Source organism: Nuphar pumila, chromosome 17 (genome assembly GCF_984573655.1).
Source record: "Nuphar pumila chromosome 17, dmNupPumi1.hap1.1, whole genome shotgun sequence".
Taxonomy (NCBI): Eukaryota; Viridiplantae; Streptophyta; class Magnoliopsida; order Nymphaeales; family Nymphaeaceae; genus Nuphar; species Nuphar pumila.
The window spans coordinates 14181284-14196166 of record NC_143265.1 but is presented as its reverse complement, the minus strand read 5'-3'; positions in this window follow the sequence as shown (position 1 = coordinate 14196166).

Below are 14883 nucleotides of genomic sequence, written 5' to 3'. Positions count from 1 at the left end.
TCTCATTATTTGCTCGTTACAGTTACTATACTTGTGCTATAAATCTTTGGTGTTGTCTAATGTGACAAAAAAATGCAATTAAGGCTTCTCCATGTCAAAGAGTTTGCCTATGATACATACATAGGCATTACTAATCTATAATTTTTCAGTAGTATTTTAATCATGAACACCAATAGCAATGCATAACTACAAACGTTGGGCATATAGATCCGAAGGACTGATCCAATTCAGAGTCAGGTCCAATAGCTGAATGTGGGATGGGTCAGACCAGTCCCCATTGAAACTGGGTCTGCTCGGTCACCAGAAATAATAATAATAATAATAATAATAATAATAATAACAGACCAACCCTGATACAGGCTGGGCCTGTTCAGTTTTGAGAAAAAAATGGTGTTTGGACCTTTGGGTCTGATCCATTTATGGATCATACCTGAGATCAGATCCTAAACACGGATCAGACCAGTCCCTATATGGGACTGGGTATGTCCAGCTTTATCACAAATATTCAGCAAATATATATATATATATATATATATATATATATATATATATATATATATATATATATATAATATTTTTTGTGATGCATAAAGAATCAGTTGGCCAGATTCCTGGACTGATTTGAAAATGGATCAGATCTAGGTCCAATTCACTAAGGAACAGTCCAAACCTCTTTGGGACTGGGTCTGAACGGGTTCCTTTGTTTCACCTTGTTTGCTTAAATAATAATAATAATAAAATAAATAATGGTTTTGTAAAAATCCTTGGCAACTTTGTCGAGTCTTGTATCAGCTAGAACATAGTCAAGCGGTGAGCACCCTTGATGACCTTTTCTATGTAAATGGTTTTATTACATGATTGTGCAAATTATGTGTTGTGATTTAAGGGGTTGCATATGTGAATAGAAGTCTTGCCTATTTTCCTAATATGCATAGTATGAATTCGTCGATGATCATGCATTGTTTTGAAGGGCAATTGTGTATGTGATTATAACCTGAAACGGTGTAAATGCATGTTTTAAGCTTTGAATAGGCATGACACCACTTGAATTGACATTGCATGCCGCTGAATGAATGTTTGTACTGAATTTCCAATGCATGTGCATTAAAGTGTGTATAACATATAATGATGTGCAAATGCATGGTATGGATAATATTTGATGCCCATGAACCAATGGATGTGAATGTTTACAATGAGCATGCATGGTATGAATAGTATTTGATGCCCATGAACAAATGAATGTGAATGTGTACAATGAGCATGCATAGCATAAAAGTAACACTAGCACTGAATCATCCATCGAAGTGCCCAAATTGGAGGCATGAATCATAAAGATAGATTCTTTTTGTGTATGCATGAAAGATCAATTATTTTGCTTTGGTAAGTGTATGCATTGTTTATCTGCTCATGCATAAAATTATTATTGGCTTCTAAAATTTTGTCTTGTTATGCAATTGTGATATTATGCATATCTTAAATGGATATTTGTCTTAATTCATTGGAATATGTTTCATGTATATAGGTTTTAGTTGACCTGTGTTGGTTTAGTACCCTCTATTAAGGCTCCATGAGTCTGACCCCAAAAAATTAGATGCAGGTACTGATTGAGGATGTCGTGTGATGACAAATGTTGCAGTGAGTCGAGAGCCAAACTTTTTCCTTTCCTGAGTATTTTTGGAATAGATCTTAATCTGTTATTTTGGATTGACATTAAATTTAACTCTGATGTTATTTTAAATTCATAGGACTGAATTAAGTTATTTATGCGATTGATAAATTCAATTTAATTCAATGTATTGGTTGTTAGATCTGTAACCCACACGTTCTTTTTAACAAATGATTTTTGCTATCAATTTTAAAAGTATTTCAAACAAAAAATTCTTATAATTTTTGAGTTTAAATTTTGGGGTGTTATAATATATATATATATATATATATATATATATATATATATATATATATATATATATATATAGAGAGAGAGAGAGAGAGAGAGATGCTAAACATAGTCAACCCTAAACGTAAATCCAATACCAAATATTAAATAAAAGACAATCAAATAAACATAAATTATCAACAACAACCAAACACAAATACTATAAAGCCAACAAATATATATATCTAAAAAAATCCTTAAAATGCAAGAAAACATATGAAACTTATTTTTCTTTTCATCTAAAGATTTTAGGGACCAAAAGACAAGAAAGTTGACCAAAAAGAAGTTGCAACCTCATTGGAATACCGCAAGATGAATTGCATAGGAATCACCTCAAGGAGAGAGGAAAAAGGGTTAGACTTCTAAAGAAAAAAGGGGTAGAGAAAAAAAAACAAAAAAAAACAGCCAATGACTTTATATATGAATTAAAAAAAATAAAGGTAAGGAGGACCTAACACATGTTTGTAAAAATTAGGACACACATTTGAAGATATATGCGTACAAACATTATGCGAGTTTTTAGTTAAAAGCGGTTTGCATGGTATACCAATGGGGGATCCGCTTGTCTGGTAGGAGCAGCTAGTGTGTAAAACCCATAAAAAAATAATTTTCGGACCCGGGTTGGATCTGGATCTCATAACCCATTAGGGTTATAACACCCGACACAGGGGCGAGGGTTTTATTTTAAAACCTTCTCTCCTGCGCTGCTTTCCCTCCTTCCTCCTTCTGCTGAAAAGGGAAACTCGTGCCCTCTCGCACCCTTAAAATAACGCAAGGGTGAGGGGAGGTCGTCACCCCTGCCCTCCTCCCTTCGATCGCGCTCTCTCCCTCACCTCCCTCGTCCTCTTTGATTTGTCGGAGGAAGCCTCGTTCATCGCCTCCCCCCCCCCCCCCCCCCATCTGGCGTACCTCGACCACCGTCGACGCCACAGGTAAGCCCCCTCTTTCTCCCTCTATTTTCTCTTTCTCTCTATTTTCCTTTCCCCTCTCTTTGTTGTTGGAGGGCCGATAGGAAGTCGGTGGCCTCTGTTGTGCCATCTCTCTCTATCTCCTTGTTGTCAGAAAGCTGACAGGGGGCTGGCAGCCCCCTATCATGCCCTCCCTCTCCCTATTGCCTGAGCTTTTATAGGCAAGGGCTTCGCCTCTGTCGACTGTGTTCTTTCTGGCAGGGGCAGGGCTCCTATCAATGGTATTTCTCAGCAAAGACAAAGCCCTTGCCGACCACTATATTCCTGGCAGGGGCTTTGCCCCTGCCGACTGTTTTCTGGTAGAGACAGTGCCATTGCCAACTGTGTTTTGGCAGGGGCAAGGCCCCTGCTGATAGTCTTTTTTGGCAGGGGCTTTGCTCCTACTGATTGCCTTTTCTGGCAGGGGAAAATCCTCTGTCGACCATCACTGCCTTCGGCAAGGGATTCGCCCTTGCCGACTCTCATTAGTTGCAGTAGGGGCTTTTGCCATGCCGACTGTCATTATTTGCCACAGAGGCTTTTGCCTTGCTCACTGTCTCTTCTGGCAGGGGGCGAGCCCCCTACAATTTGTTTTCCTGCCTCATTGTATGCTCTCAGGTAGGGGTTTTGCCCCTGCCGACTGTCGCTTCAGCAGGGGTTAGCTTATCGATCCATTTGATCGGCAGGGGCACACCCATCTCCTTTCTGTCAGGCCGGCAGACAGGGGTTGCGCCCCTGCCCCTTTGTTCTACTTTTGAGTAGGCAGGCGGGCAAGGGCTGCACTGTGCCCCCTCGCACTGCTGTTGAGGATCGCTGATAGGGGTTGCGCCCTTATCCCCTTTTTCGGTCAGGGGTCCCACCCTGATGTGTTGGGACAATTGTGAAATTTTGGGGTGTTACATAGTGCATGCCACCTTGTGTTGGGACATTGCAGGTTCAAAACCCAATGATATACTGTGACTAATAGGGGGGCTGCCTAACCCCAGCTTGCCTTTCAAAAACAAAAAAAAGGTTTGCATGGTATTTGCATGAAAGAAATGGTATTTATAAATGTATGATGCTAACCTGCAATCAATCAATAAACATGCGAAGGTAAGGACATTCACAATAAATATTTTTAAATGTGATACTGATATTTGTGGACATACATTTTGATTTTAAGCGAGCTTGTAGTTAAAAAAGGTTTGCAAGATGTTTGCGCAAATATCAGGATCATCTCAAATATATAGAGCAAACCTGTTGAGCTAGAACTTTTCAATTCTAGAAGGTTTGCATAGGGCTTGCAAACTTCAGAAGATGCACACATTTAATATGTGAATCTCCTTTGTTGGGATTCAACTTAGCAAGGTTCACAAATTCTTTTATGTAGATTTTATCAAGTCTGTGAAATGTTGATGTGAATCTCCTTGTTATTGTGATGTCATGAGCTTCGAACAACATATGTATCTATTGCACAAACATCAGCAAGTTCGATTGTGCAAAGGGTAAAAGTGTTTTAAAAAAGGTGGGAATAAAAAATTTTGGGCATTGGGGGATTTTGGCAAATTATGAAGTATTTTTGAAATTATGCCATTTTACAAGGAAAGTATGGCCATTTTTTGTTAATTTTAAAAATAGATCGGAATGATGAACCAAGTTGGGTGGCATCCATAGACCAGCTCTCATATATGTGAAACTGCGCAAATTTCTCATAGAGGTACTTGAAAATCCTCAATTTGGGGTTCCCTTCTAATGCTTAACCCTATCTAAAGCCCCCTATTGGCTTTAAACAAAGTAACGATCTCATTCTTTGGGTTTTCTCAGCAGAGCAAGGTAAGAGATTCTAAAAACTTCATTTTTTCATTGAAATCATCTAAAGATGATGCTAAATAAACAAAGTGACATAATTAACAATAAAGCAACATTTAAATATCAAGACATACAAACTTAATTGCTAAAAACTATGTCAACGTCATGATATAAGAAAACTGAGTAATTAAACATACTAGATAATTGCCCTGCCCATTTGGCCAGGCTCTATAAGATAATTCAAATGGTAAAAGAAAGTTTACATCGTATACATTTATCAAGATTGAAAGTAAAAATATTGAGAAATATAAACATATTGATACTTACTGCTTGGCTCATGTTGGGCTTGTAAAGAGCTTGTCTGCACTTGTGAAATAGGCTGAGCAAGCCGAACATGAACAACGAGTGTCCAGTTCGACTCATCTCATATATGCTCATTAAATTGCAATACAAATAGTTTACAAATGTTTTATATCATAGAGTGCATATGGTTGAAGTGTTGGACTTCCAACAAATAAGTTTAGAGTCCAACTCCTACTGCTTACAGCTTTAAAACAGCATTTATTTTGTATTGAGGCAGTTTGAGCTTGGCTCAGTAGGTTTAGAGTTCAAATTCACTACAAAAAAATAGTTGATTAGCGACGGAATTTAGCGACGGAGTTATATCGTCGCTACTTAGCGACAGATTAACGAGAGAAATGAATCCATCGCTATATTTGTAGAATTTTACGAAACTAGCGACAGAAAACATTCCCTCGCAAAATCCGTCGCTAAGTAGCGACGGATTTTGCGAGAGAATGTTTTGTCGCAATAAATACGACAGTTAGCGACGGAATTGCGACGGCTAAGATTCCGTCGCAACATAGCGACGGCCTAGGCGACGAAATATTTTCTGTCGCCTTTTTTGTTTTTTGAATTACGATGGCTTAGCGACGGAATTAATCCGTCGCTAAGCCGTCGCTATATGTCGCATTACCCCTAATCCCAGCCCTCTTTTTCCTTTCTCCTTTCGCTGCTCCCGCCCGCCGCCCTCTCCCTCCTGCCGCCCTCTTCCTTCCGTCAACCTTCCGCTGCCGTCGTCGCTGCCCGGAGCAACCGCAGGTACGTAAATGGATTGGAGGTCGACCCCCTGCTTTTTCCGGCAGGGGGTCGACTCTGCCAGGCGGTCGACCCCCTGCGTTTTCCGGCAGGGGGTCGACTCTGCCAGGCGGTCGACCCCCTGCGTTTTCCGGCAGGGGGTCGACTCTGCCAGGCGGTCGACCCCGGTAGGTGGTCGACCCTCTGCCGTGTCCGGCCGGGGGTCAACCCTGGTAGGGGGTCGACCCCCTGCTGTGTCCGGCCGGGGGGGGGGGGGGGGGTCGACCCCCCGCCATGTCCGGCCGGGGGTCGACCCCCCGCCGTGTCCGGCAGGGGGTCAACCCCGGCAGGGGGTCAACCCCGGCAGGGGGTCAACCCCTTTTGATGTCCGGCAGGGGGTCAACCCCCTGCCTTGTCCGGCCGGGGTCGACCCCCTTGCCGTCTCCGGCCAGGGGTCAACCCCCTGCCTTGTCCGGCAGGGGGTCAACCCCTTTTGATGTCCGGCCGGGGGTCGACCCCCTGCCGTGTCCGGCCGGGGGTCGACCCCCTGGTTTCTTGCTCTTTTTTTTCTTTTTTCAGAAATTAGGGTTTTTATTTTATTTTTATTGTTTAGTTTTCTTTGATTTTCATTGATTAGGATTTTTTATTTTGATTTTCATTTATTAAGCAATTGAATCAAATTTCTTAAATTAAGGCTATTTGTAGTTAATTTAATTAGGGTTTTTTATTTGATTTTGTTTTATTAGGGCTTTGAATCAAAATTTAAAAATTAGGGCATTTTATAGTTAATTTGATTAGGGTTTTCTTGGATTTGATTAGAGCTTTTATTTTTATTTTCTATGATTAGGGATTTGAATCATAATTTTTTTAATTAAGGATTTTTAGTTAATTTGGTTAGGACTTTAAATCAAAATTTTTTAATTAAGGCTTTTATAGTTAATTTGATTAGGTTTTTTTTATTTATTTAGAGTTTTTATTTTTATTTTCTATAATTAGGGATTTAAATCACATTTTTTTAATTAATACTTTTTAGTTAATTTGATGAAGGATTTTTTTGTATTTGATTTTGGCAGGTTTTTTCCTTGTTTGATTAAGGTTTAAATTGTGGCTTTTTTATTTAATTTTATGGTTTATTTTTCTTATAGTTTATGATGTTTTGGTTTATTTATAATTTATTTTCTTGTATTTTAAGGTTTTATGATTTAATATGGTCGAATAATTTCATGGTGACTTCATTTTAAAACATCATTTTTTTTTGCAGATTTCTCAACAGAACTTGCTTGTGCCCCGCCACCCGTGGTAAGTAAGTGACAAAAACAATGCAAATCGGGTAAATACCCGTGGTGAGTAAGTGATGCAAGCGCATCACATGTTATTTAATTTATTGAATATAACACTTTATTGTTCACACACTCACTTAGTTGTTGATATCTATGACTACTTTGTTGGAGTTCGGAGATCATGCTGAGCATGATTTTAATGTATGAATATGGAAGTGTTCTTATTTTTGGAGTACGGAGTCCATGCTATGCATGGTAGTAGTTAGTGGGATATTGAAGTGTGTTTGCTGCAGGTACATGTTTGATATTTGTTTGATATGAATTATTTCGATGTATTGCAATGTTTGATGTGATTGTATCCATGCTTACATGTAGTTACTTTCAATTTGATTATGTCTTCCATGTGAAATTGTATACTGAAAGCATGCTTCAAATGAATGTATCGTGTCATGAATAGTTTGCACATGAAAATATTAAGTTATCAATGCATGCATCATAATTCTTGTGATTGTATGACATCATATATTGCATGATAAATTTGATATTTTCTTCATCATAGTATTCTGATGGTTCTCTTTTAACTGGTTAGGATACTATTCGTAACATCATACGACAGAATGACTGCAAACCGTGAATGGATGTACCGTAGGATAGTAGACAATGAGTTATCGCATGAATATATGGATGGTGTCGACAGTTTTATTGAATTTGCAACGGCAAGTGTCAGTACGGTAGATCCCACAGGTCGGATTAGGTGTCCCTGCAAGATTTGTAAGAATAATCGATTTGTAGAACCTCATGGCGTTAGACATCACCTATACAGGAAGGGTTTTGTGAGTGATTATCAGAACTGGACGTTTCATGGAGAAGAATTTAGAAACGATTTTGATGCACGGGTGAATGTGGTGCACGATAATCCATATACGAATTTGATATTTGATGCTGCAGGAACAAAACTGGGTTCTGCTATGAGTTCTAGTGATGTAAGAACTGTCGTAGATGAAGAATCACCAAACGATGCAGCTAGTAGATTTTATGATTTACTTAGAGATGCTGATGAGCCACTTTGGAACGGTTGTGAGAGTCACACTATCTTGTCTGCAGTTCTTCAACTAATGAATTTGAAGTCCGAGTATAATTTGAGTCAATCATGTTTTGACCGTTTGTGCATGATTGTGAAGAGTATGTTGCCTAAAGATGAGAAATTGCCACAAAATTTCTATCGTGCGAAAGTTATGGTCAACGCTCTAGGTATGGGTTACAAAAAGATTGATGCTTGTCCAAATCACTGCATGTTGTATTTCAAGGAGCAGGAAAACGACATATCATGCCCGTCATGTGGGCATCCTCGGTTCAAGCCAAAGACAAGAGGCAATGGTAGCACGAGATCAAAGGAAGTTTCATACAAGTCGCTCCGCTACTTTGCTACAACGGGTATATCGTAAATGGTTATCGATTCCATACAAAAGACTACGGTATAAACAAATCAACGATAAATAGTGGCGTGTGTGTCAAGGGTAGCAGCTACGGTGAAAATGAACATGATTACTACGGTGTTATAGAGGAAATAATGGAGTTGACTTACTTAGGCATGAATAACAGGGTTACGGTATTCAAGTGTCATTGGTTTGATCCAACTGCAACAAGACTCGACAAAGCTTCAGGCATTGTGGAGGTGAATCATAAATCCAGGTTTGGAACATATGAACCATTCATATTAGCCTCGCAAGCTCAACAAGTTTATTATACTTCATATCCGAGTATAAAAAAGTCAGATAGAAATGAATGGTGGGCAGTTTGCAAGGTGAAATCCAAACTATACCCCGAGTATGATCAGTTACAAGAAGATGAGTTAGCTGAAGACAGTGATTACTATCAATCAGATGATGTCTGTGACTTCGCTTATGGTCACGATGTTGCGCATGATATGCATGTCATATCTCCATTGGCTGATGAAACATTCATAGAGGAATGTGATCCAAATGATGTACCAAGTGGATGGGCAAACAATGAAGAAGAAGAAGAAGAAGAAGAAGAAGAAGAAGAAGAAGAAGAAGAAGAAGAAAGTCAAACTAGTGACGAGGAAGAATTCTCAAGCTAGTGAAAAAAATCTTATACTACAAACCTCTATTTAAATGCATTGTAATACTTGATGTGAGTTGTATTGCAATACTTGGTGTGAATGATTAAAAATTTTATTTCAATGTATTGTAATACTTGATACGAATGATTCGAATGCATTGTAATTTATCTGAATGTATTATAATTTATGCAATTAACGAATGATTTGAATTAGTGCAATACTTGATGTCAATGATTTGAATTATTTGAATGCATTGCAATGCTTGATGTGAATGACTTGAATGCATTGTAATACTTGATGTGAATTATTTGAATGTATTGTATGACATATGTTATTTGTTAGAATATGGTTCGTGGAGGTTATAGTGGTCGCTCATCCAGTAGTAGCCAGGCTCAACCTTCATCTTCACGGGCTCCTGTGATAGGTATATCATATAACTAATTAGATGCTTGATTAGTTCAAATGCACATTCTGAGAACTTGGTGTGTATTTTTTTACAGATGATGTTGCGCCTGTATACGACCCACCTACACCAGTTGATCGCACAAGTCAACAGCCAACACAGGAAACAGGGTCTTCACAGGCTGGCACAAGAAGACTCATTCGAATAGTGTATATCGATAATCGACCGTAAGTATTTTGTTTTCAATTATTGCATATCTTTTAAATATTTTATATTGATATTTACTGTGTAACAATTCATGTGCAGCACGAGGTTTGAGCCACAAGAAGTAGTACGGGAGATTAGGAATTCACTTCTTCAACATCTACCAGGACCAGTTGCTCAATGGAAAGAGTACCCAAAGGAGGTATTAGACAGATTGTGGTCCTCATTCATGGTATACAGTTGTTCCTCATAGTTAATGTGTTTCATATTTAATTTATTTAAGCAATGTCTACTAACTTTCTGAAAATATTTGTAGGCTTCGAATCGCTTTGCAACTACGGTGGAAGAAAATGATGCAAGGAAGGTGTGGCAGAAGGTGGCTGCCAATCGATTTGCAGACATGCTGCACACTATGAAGACTGCAGCAAAAAAAGCATCTGGCGTAGTAGATGATCCATTACTGTGGAAGGGCCATGGTCCTATTACTATCAGGAGAGATTACTGGGATGAAATGTGCGATATGTGGGCGGGAGATGCATTTAAAAATCGCTCTGCGAAGGCTTCACAAAATCGATCGAAGATGCCCGAAGCCCATCTACACACAGGTGGATCTAAGACATTTGGGAGCCACCTAAAGAAAATGGTAACTCATCAATATATAATATTAATTTTATAAGTATAGTTGCAAATTTGTGTACTAAATCTTTTGTCATTTAACTTCGCAGGAAGCAGAAAAAGGAGGCAGTGTACCATATAAGGATGTGTTTGTAGAAACACATAAACGGAAGACCACGGGAGTCTTCGTATCAGAGAAGGCGAGAACGACAACAGTATGTATTAATTCTATTAATAATCATTGCAATATATATGCAAGTCATCATAATGTTATCATTAATTATTAATGAATACTTTAAACATTATTTTGTAGGAGGCATATGAGCAACAAATGGTAGAGCGATATGGTGAAGACGCTACTCAGCATCCATCATTTGATCCTACAGCATGGGTGACTGCAGCAGGTGAACCCAAAAAAGGTCGCGTGTTCGGGTTTGGGAGTAATATGAACACTTCACCAGTTATTGGTTCTTCCAGTTACGGCTCACCAACTTCTTGCGCCGACATAAGCTCCAAGCAGCCGACTATTCTTTCCGGTGATGATGTACGCGAGATCATTAATGAATCACTGAATAACTACTTCCAATACACCGTCGCCCCCTTTCTCCGAAATGAGATCAAGGCCGCTGTTCAGGATAGGGGATCTTCGATTCCAGGTCCCTCTCAGGTATAATCACATATATAGTTTTTTTGACTATCTTAAAGCACATCTGAGCATGGTAGAATCACATATAGAGTTTTTCTAGATGCCTTAGAACACATATGAACATGCTATAATCACATATTCAATTTTTTTACTGCCTTAGCACACATATGAGCATGATAGAATCACATATATATATATTTAACTTTTTGTCTGTCTTAGAGCACATATGAGCATGATAGAATCACATATAAAGTTTTTTTGATTGCATTAGAACACATAAGCATGCTATAATCACATATTCAGTTTTTTTACTGCCTAAGAACACATATGAGCATATTATAATCACATATTCTGTTTTTTGACTGCCTTAGCACACATATGAACATGCTATAATAACATATAGAGTTTTTTAACTGCCTTAGAACACATATGAACATGTTATATATCATTTATGATAGAATCACATATAAAATTTTTGGCTTTGCCTGCCTTAGAGCACATATGAGCATGCTATATTCACATATTCAATTTTTTTACTGCCTTAGAACACATACGAGCATGATCGAATCACATATATAGTTTTTTGCTTGCCTTAAAGCACATCTGAGCATGGTAGAATCACATATAGAGTTTTTTTATATGCCTTAGAACACATATGAACATGCTATAATCACATATTCAATTTTTTGACTGCCTTAGCACACATATGAGCATGATAGAATCACATATAGAGTTTTTTTATTGCCTTAGATCACACATGAGCACATGATAGAATCACATATAGTGTGTAATTTATTTCATTATATTTTGTTTATCAATACTGACTGTTCTTTTCTTGTGTAGGCTGCTAGCGATAATCAGGGTAGTGGAGCTGAAGGGACAGATAAAGACAATGAACAAGAAGACGCACAAAATCTTGGCGATGATTAGAGGACTGTGTTGAAGAAGTTCTATTTTTTTTATTTTTCCTAATTGTAATTGTTGAATTGTAAATAATTAAACTTTTTAGTTTTAAGGTGGAACGATTAATTATTATAGATACTTGTTATATGAATTTTTTTGTGTGGTTTGTTTTTTATTTACAGGAAATATAAATTGTACAGGAAATATAAATTGTACAGTTCTCCGTAATTAATTTTTAAATAAATTTTTTTTGATTTTTTTTTCGTTTTTGCGACGGATTAGCGACGGATGATTCCGTCGCTATTCATATTAATCTAGCGACGGCTTAGCGACGGAATTAAATCCGTCGCCACGCCGTGGTCGCCGTTTAGTACCGGCGGATTGGCGACGGAATATAGCGCTCGTTATTCCGTCGCAATTAGCGACGGACTTGGCGACGGAATAATTCCGTCGCCAGTTAGCGTCGAAATATTCGCGACGTAAGCATACTGTCGCCGCGTTGTCGCTAATCCGTCGCTAACATGGTTAGCGACGGATTAGCGACGAAAGGTGGTCGTCGCTAATCTACTGCTCTGTTGTAGTGATTCTATGAGAATGGGGATCATTCTGCCCCTTTTTTTTTAGATCACTGTTAGAACCGTCTAAAAATCATAGTTTGAGGTGTTTTATGCTCGATCTAAACCACTAGATGTATTTGTCATTTTTATTTATTAAAGAACAAGCTTCAATTTAGATTAATGCTTAGATGTAAAAATGTGAGTATCATACAATTTTACTACAATATCAACCATTGATTTTTTTTACCTCTTTAAACTACACATCTGAGCATAAAGATGTTTAATTAAGTACATGTTCTCTATTGAGTAAACAATAATAAATACATCTAATGGTTTAGATCAAATATAAAACACTTAAAACTATGATTTTTGAAGGCTCCTACAACAACCTAACAAAAAAGAGGGCAGGATAAATCCCATTCTCAAATTTTATTTTTTTGTTTCTGACAACAACAACAACTACTACGCCTTCATCCCAAAACAATTGGAGTCGGCGATATGAACCAAAAAAGAAAATCATTCTAGGTCCTCTACATGAATCCTTCCCCTCCAATCATTTCTATCCAATGCCATGTCCTCGGTGAGGTTCAAAGCATTCATATCCTTTTCTATCATCTCCATCCAAGTCTTCTTAGGCCTACCTCGACCTCTTTTGACTAATATATTTTTTCATTTGTCCATCCTTCTAACTGGAGCATCATTAGGCCTTCGCCAAATATGTCCAAACCACCGTAAACGATTTTCTCTCATCTTATTTTCAATGGATGCAACACCTACCTTCTTACGTATCTCCTCGTTTCGAATCTTATCTTTTATTTCTGAAAATTGTTTTTTTTTTTAACAAGCCAGTTGAAGCTTGGTTGGTTTCACTCAGGCTTGCCATCAGCTAGAGCTTGGTTCGGCCACCACATGAATAAGCTGAGCTTGAATACCCTTTGTTCGGTTCATTCAGCTCATTTCCAGTATATTGGTCTTCCATTTAAGTGCCTGGCCACCTTTGCCTAAGTGTTAGGATTACAATAAAATCTAGTTATCTTTGACACAAGTCCAATCGAGAATAAAGTTCAAAACCAATAAGACCCAGGCCATCAGAGGAGACCTAGTTGTCTTTGAGGCCCGACCTTAAAAGATCATGTCAAGTAATTGGTTCCTCCTACCACCTTATTGTGTGGACGATGGAACAGATAATTTAGTTTATAATGATACAAGCTGTTTCTATTTAACCTGAACTTTTTATTAAGGGCAGACGTGAAAAAGAGAAATACAAATATCATGTGATTTATGTTAGAGATGATAGTAGAATCATGTGAACCAGATTTCCTACCAATTTAATTTCTTTGTGCCTGTTTCCTATTAATTAAAGTCAAAGTTGCTCAACTCCACATGCAAAAAGTAGCATTTATACATTTATTACAAAAACCCCATGTGAGAAAGATGGTGAGAAAGTACTTCCCCACCGAGAGGGGTGTGACCCTCTTTCCCATGAAACAAGAGTTTTTTTCTCTTTGACCATTTCTCACCAAAATAACATTAGTTTATAGTGAAAAAATTGGTCATTCTCCCCATTTTTTTACCAAAATGAGTGAAATAGATGCCCTTTAAACCCAATATGAGCTGTTGATTTTTTAACTATGTTAAAAATGCATGTAAAACATAAAAAAATTCTAATCTAATACATATACTATGTGGAATACATCATTGAGGTCTGATATAGAAAACATGCAACGAAACATTGGAAACTGAACCGTCTCCTTCGTATCAATAGGTGGTATGAGAAGAACAATGTTCATCATCTTAGCAACATCTATTTAGTTCACACTAACTGCTTAGTCAGCAATCATTTTCCAACATACTGACAGGCAGAGGAAATTTCAATTAGGGGCGTTTGGCTAATGGCCTTCCTTGTGAAAGAGGGCTTTGAGGAGGTGTAAAACAATCATATTTACCAAGAATATGTTGTTATTTGGCTCAAAATATATTTCTTTGAAACTAAAGTTCTCACTAAAATAACTCATTCTTTTGTCTAGCTTTTTTTTAGAAAACCTTTTGAAGGAAAAATATTATTTTATGAAAAAATATTTAGTTTCATATTGATCATCTTTAGAAAACACCATGTAACGAGGAGAGTTGCCTTAGAAGGTAAGATCTTAAGGGGCATTAGATTTTGAGCTTGTCAAAAGAGCATTAAATATTAATATTAATATTAATATTAATATTAATTTGGATTTGGCTTTGGTTTGGTTTTGATTCGGTCTGGTTCGGTTCGGCCTTGGATTTGGATTCAGTTTGGTCTCAGATTTGACTTTGACTTTGGATTCGGATTGATCCCTCTCTCGGCCTCGCTTTGAATTTAGATTCGGTTCAGCCTGATCATTGACCTATCTTTTTGGTCTATTTTGCAAAGTTTTTTTTTTATATGCAAAATTCGTTTGTGATTTGTGAAT